The sequence below is a fragment of the Gavia stellata genome, chromosome 10 (assembly GCF_030936135.1).
Source record: "Gavia stellata isolate bGavSte3 chromosome 10, bGavSte3.hap2, whole genome shotgun sequence".
NCBI classification, from domain to species: Eukaryota; Metazoa; Chordata; class Aves; order Gaviiformes; family Gaviidae; genus Gavia; species Gavia stellata.
In genome coordinates, this window is record NC_082603.1 from 17754265 (window position 1) to 17760277 (window position 6013).

A 6013-nucleotide genomic window follows, 5' to 3' on the forward strand; every position below is an offset into this window, starting at 1 on the left:
CGGGAGCGGCGGCGCGCCCGCCCCGCGGCCCCCCGCGGCCCTCGCCCCGCGCCGCCGCCGGGCACAGCGCCGCGCCGCCCGCCCCGCCCGGCCGCCGCGGCCCCGGCCGCGGGTGCGCCCGAGCGGCGGCCCGGGCTCGCTAGGCCCCGGGCAGCACCGGGAGGGGCCACGGCGCTGCGGCCGGGGGCGCGCCCACCAGCTCGGCCGCGGAGGGCTCTTCCCCTCGAATACTTAGTAGTGGACCAAGGAGAAACCGTCCCTGGAGCAAAGGAGCGGGGCTGTCAGCGGCGCGCTCCGCCAGAACTGCCAAACACACCAGAACTCCCTCGAAATGTCACTGCGAAAAGTGCGGCTGGGGTACGCGGGGCGGCCTCACCTCTGCTGCCTGCCAGAGGTCCTCGCAGGCGATTGCTTTGCCCAGTCTGATCACGTACTTGATCGCACTTACTTATTTACGTGGGAACGGAAGCATATAGGTGCGTGGCTGCAATTCAGTATTTTTCCAAGACTGTACATTCTTTCACTGCTGCTCCACTGTTACCCACTTAAAGGTGATTTTGTAAATGTATTACAATTGTCGTTATTACATGCTATTACTATGAATATTTATTAAAAAGATACAAATTTTGAGCTCCAGCACCAAAATTTATAATATTTTAAGTTTAACTTATTCGAATAGAGGAAGTTGGATCATCATTACTAACTCTGCTCCAACAGAGTTAATTTAGTACTGAGATCTCCGCCTCCAAAGGCTGACATTAGAAGCTGAACAATCTTATGCCCGTCCGTTAGTTGTAAATCGCTACATGCACAAGGCAAAGAGTCACAGTCGCATATGAGGCCACAGGCGCTGACTGGAGCCTGCCTTCTTATCCCAGCATCTATCTTGCATTAACCTACTGATATGTATGGTGAAGGGTAATTTAGAATGGTTCACGTAATCCAAAATTATAAGAAAAAGCATAACTATATTGAGCAATTCATTTTACATGTTATAGAAATGCAAGTTATGAAAAATTACAGTTTATTAGTTCTGGGAGATAACAAAATGTGGGCAGAGTAGTTGCTGACTACAAGAAAAGTAGAATTGAGCTCGCACGTCAAATCCTGACAAGTCCTGATCCAGCTCAGTGCACAGCCTGCTCGCCTTTACTCCTTGATCTAAACCCCTTGCTTCTCAGACTAGAGGGTACAGGCAGGTTCAAGGCTTGTAGAGGCCACATGAGAGTCACAGCTAATAACGTAGGCCTGTGTGCAGTGCCTGCCTTTTTTTTTTGGGGGGGGGGGGGGGGGGGGGGGGGAGGATTTTGCCAAATTTTACTTAAATTTGACGAAGACCAGAATTTCTTCTTGGTCCAGGTGAGTTTGGAGGATTAGAACTTAACTTCCAAGAAATTTTTTTTGCTCTGTCCAGCAGTGCCGGTGGAAGCTGGTAGAAAGACACCATGCATCTGTTAACTCTAATTTAATGAGCTATTTAAAAAAATCACCACAACAACAAATTAGATAAGCATGTATACAGAGAGAATATATATATAATTTTTCACTGTGCATGGAACACAGCTTGTAGACAATTTTTGTCTGTAGCATACCAAATGCTTTCTCCTACTTGTTCTAAATTCAGACTTACAAATATAGACACTGATGTTGAATCCTGGTCCCGTTGAAGGCAGTGACAGAATTAATGCTGGTTTCAACCAGTGCAAATTTTTTCTTTCTTTAAAAATCACATTAAAAACTTAAGCAGCAGAAAGGAATGTTACAAAGAATTGCCCATTACTGCATTTTCATGCATTTAAAAGTTTAAATAAGACACAAAACCATGACCTGAATTTATTTTTTACTAAAGCTAAGATCTTCAAGTAGCTGTAAAAAGCTGCCTAGCTTCCTCTTACCGATAACACAAATGAAATATCATTTGACATCAGCTGACAACACTGAATCATGATGTTCACGATCCCTGCTCATTGTCTCAATGTGAGCCCTACAAACTTAAGGTCAGGAGCTTTATCAGGCTGCTGGGGAAAAAGATGCTGGGCTGCTTAAGGCTCTCTTCCTTCTCTTGGGCAAGAAGAGAAGGAACAACATCAGAAGCTGATGATTCAGTTAAGACACTAACCTCTGCAGACTCCAGTAGGATTATATGAATCATGCCTGCCAAGCCTGAGCCTTCCGTTCATGCTCAAATTACTCATACCGCCAACCCTAGGATTAGCATATAACTAATTTTTTATGCATCAGACTTAGCGCTAATAACACTTTTTGTAGGGAAGAAGCCTTCGCAGCTTCTCAATATCAAACTATCTGCAGCAGAATTTTCCCTGAAGTGCACCTCGGTAAACCAGTGACCCAGTTAGATAAGTTAGAAAGTTTGGCAGGAGCAAATCAGCCAATGTTGTTGTTTATATCACGGTAGTCATCAAATTCCTTAATAAACCAGTAATCAGAATAAATTGATAGAAAACATCCCCTAAGAAAAATTGGAAAACCAAGGTTGGAAATCCTGGAGTTGATCACAAGATTCCACTTACCTCTAAAGAAAGGTTGATGGAAGGCCAGCAACGGGTTAGACACAGCATTCACAAAATTATAGTAGCCATCTAGAATATAAGAAGGATCAAAGATGGAACCGTGATGTGCCTTATTATAAGCAAGTATTTGGCCAAGCTATGCCATATTTCTTGTACAAGCTGCAGAGCTAATTTTTTCACTAGAACTAAGTATTTTTGGTTTATACATTACTAACTACTTAGGTAGTTTTATGTTAAAGCTTCTAAATTACACAGTCCTTTTGCCAGTGGAGTTTAACTATGTCATCTTCAGATACTAGATATGGATCCGATATCAGAGCCGGGAAGAAGATAGTGCTGGGGACCTAGCAGTTCCGAGTGGCTTTGGCATGATGAAATAGCTGCATGCCCTTCTGCACACCCTGGCTCAGCATTTCCGGGCATCTCCACCTGCGCTACCTTAGCTGTCCTGTTTGCCAAGGAAGGAGCAGAATTCTCCTCTTTTATTGAGGAACGCTGTCTTTGTACTCTAGGACCACGCTGTCTACGTATGTGTGGCAAACCTGTTTGTACAAATCTTCCACACGTTTCCCAGCATTTTGCAGAAGAAAGCTTAGACTCTTCGATATATCGCATACGAATAAGAAAAATTGAGAACTCCAACAATTATTTTTTGTCTTCCTTAAAATTCGATTTTCTCATTTTCTGCTCTAAATTGTTGTTCTAATGGGTGCTAAGCCAAACCAACTCCAGGGCAGATTGTCTTACGAGCTTTGACAATGTGCTTTGCCCTCCATGATGTGCCATCTGCCTGCTAATCTTTTGTCAGTTCAACTAATCATGTTTCTCTGAGAGACAAAAGAGGACAACTTTGCACGTCACTGACTCTGCCTCTGGCCTGACTAACTCATAGCTGATAGTAAAAAATTTAATGTATTCCATTTATTAGTGACAGAGGAACTTTTTAAAGCTTTTAACTATCTTACCCTTCATTTATGTGTAGATACAATCTACTAGTGTAGACACAAGTATAAAAATGATGCAAGTGCAGCTGTTTTCACAAATGATCAAGGTAACTTAATGGCGTAACAGAACTTAGTACACGTTTTAACTGTTAGGTAACCAACAATACTTAGTCTGCTTAAGCAGCTTTTTGTTTGCAGGCTGTATCTGCACAAGTGGTATTCCTGCTTGCTTGAGTGCGGTGACAGCTTTGGGCAAACACAATCATTATAGGCTTGCTACTCACTTATGTTTAGAGGCCACCTCCCTTTCCTCTGAACTCAGCCTTCTGTCTGGAGGTAGGAACTGATTATCGTCTTTAACTGGCTTGTAGGTTGCAAACAAAGGTTTTATCAGATTAGCGTTAGCAGCATTGACATTGTGAGTTTATGTCATCATGACAATATAGAGTCATGGAAGCTGGAATTAGTTTTTGAAGGGGCAAGAGTACCAGTTCATACTGTTAGCAATGCACATATGGTTATATAGAATGAATGAAATGCAAAGGATAAATTCTTGGCCTTCCCTCCGTCACCTCCTATTTCCAAAGCAAGAGATCTTGAGCTCATATTAACCCAGTCAGAAAATATGCCCAGGTGATGGCAAGGTAGGGAGCCCTGAATGTGAACTGTAATATTTTATTGCAGGACAAATAGCTATTAATGTTGTATAAACTACAAATGAAGGCAGCTCTTAATCACTTTAGATGTGAAACAAGACATCCTAACAGCACCACTTTACATTACGACCCATCTTTCACCCCAAATCTCCTTCCTAGCCAAGTACTCAAATCTCCCAAACAGGGAGCACACATCCAGGCAAGGCTTGTGTAAGAGGACTTCCCTAGACATTTCAAGGGGTGATACCCCAATCTGAGCATTTGTCAATATACACTCCTTCTTGCTATTGAATGAAATACTATCATCCCAGGAATGGCAGAAGTAGAAGATACAGAGCAGTATTTTATTGCAGAATAGGTATTTTGGAACTAGCACTAGCTCATCAGCCTGCTACCTCAAAGACTAGGCTACCATGTTTAGACATGCTTTTATGACTTTAGATGCAATTTATTTCCGTTATCTGAAAATTCAGTTATTTATAGAAAGTCTTGCCCACCTAGTTTACTTAGTTGAGTGGTCTGTGGCAGACCCTCACCACACTGGCAGTGTTACCTTCACTTCCAACTTTGATCCAGGAACTCAACAGACCAGAGGTCTCCATAGGGAGAGAGAGTTCTGAGGGGGAGGTTCAACTTGATCAGTGGTCTCCAAAGTGGAGTGTGGGAAGAAAATATTTAATACAAACCAATTTTTTTAAATTACAAAACAAAATAAACATAACTAAGCAAAATGAAATAAACACTATTTAAAGTACTTTATTTTCTATTTTTGTGTATTTTTTTATAATGTACATAATATATTGTACAGTAGAACATGTATATAATTTATAAATTAATAAATATACATGTCTTGGGGGTGCATACTTAAAATTTTTTACTGATGGGGTGCATGATGAAAAAGGTTTGGAGACCACTGAACTAGATTATCTCGAGGGGGCCTCTTCCACCTAACATTTCTGTAATACGCATTGTGTTTTGGTATTAATTCTATAAAACAATGTTTTATTAGTCCTGTACTTAATTTATGATAGCTATATGTAATCAGTAAGAATGTAGGGTTTTTACACTGTAGTTTCTACTTCAGACAAGTATCCCAACATTAATAAAATCTTGCATTAATCAGAAAACCTTTCAAACTGGAGCCAGAAGTGGGAGGTTTTAGATAATTTCTTTCTGTGAAGAACCTGAACCATTTGGCAAACATACTTGCACCCTTATCCAAATGTTATGTTAACATAAAATACATTTTACAGAAGATCAACGTGTCTGGGCCTTAAAAGGCATGCAAGTATACAGGATTTGCTGCTGAAATTACAGAGTTCCAGGAAACGTTTTTTTATGATTACAAATAATGTTACACACCTTTTAGAAATTATCACTATTATAGAGGTCTTTTGTCACAGCCCAGATTCTGTGCAAGCATGTCGTAGTAAAGTGATTGTTTTAATAACAATCACATAATTGACAAGACCTTGGTTTAAAGTAGTTTCTATACGTGCATATTTAGTATACTACGACTTAATACAGTCAAACATAAGAATTTGGCTATGCTCAGTATAACAATTGTTTCTGAAAAAATTGATTTAAAAAATGCGAAAAAAAATCAAGAAGCTGATATTTTCTCATATATATACACAACATATAAAACTGTAATCAAAAGAACAACTATGTTCCACTGTGTAGCAAACTAGATTACATACATTGTAAACAAGCAGCAAAAAGATCTTGTGATGCTTCAAGTGTCAATGGACAAGCTTTTAATATTAAGCATTTTAGAGGAGCTTACATGCTCTTTAAAGTGGTCTTAACATTTAAGCTTGTAACTAGTACATTTTCAAAGTTGTACAGTTTGTGGTAGTGTTGAAGTTCAGTTCTACATTAA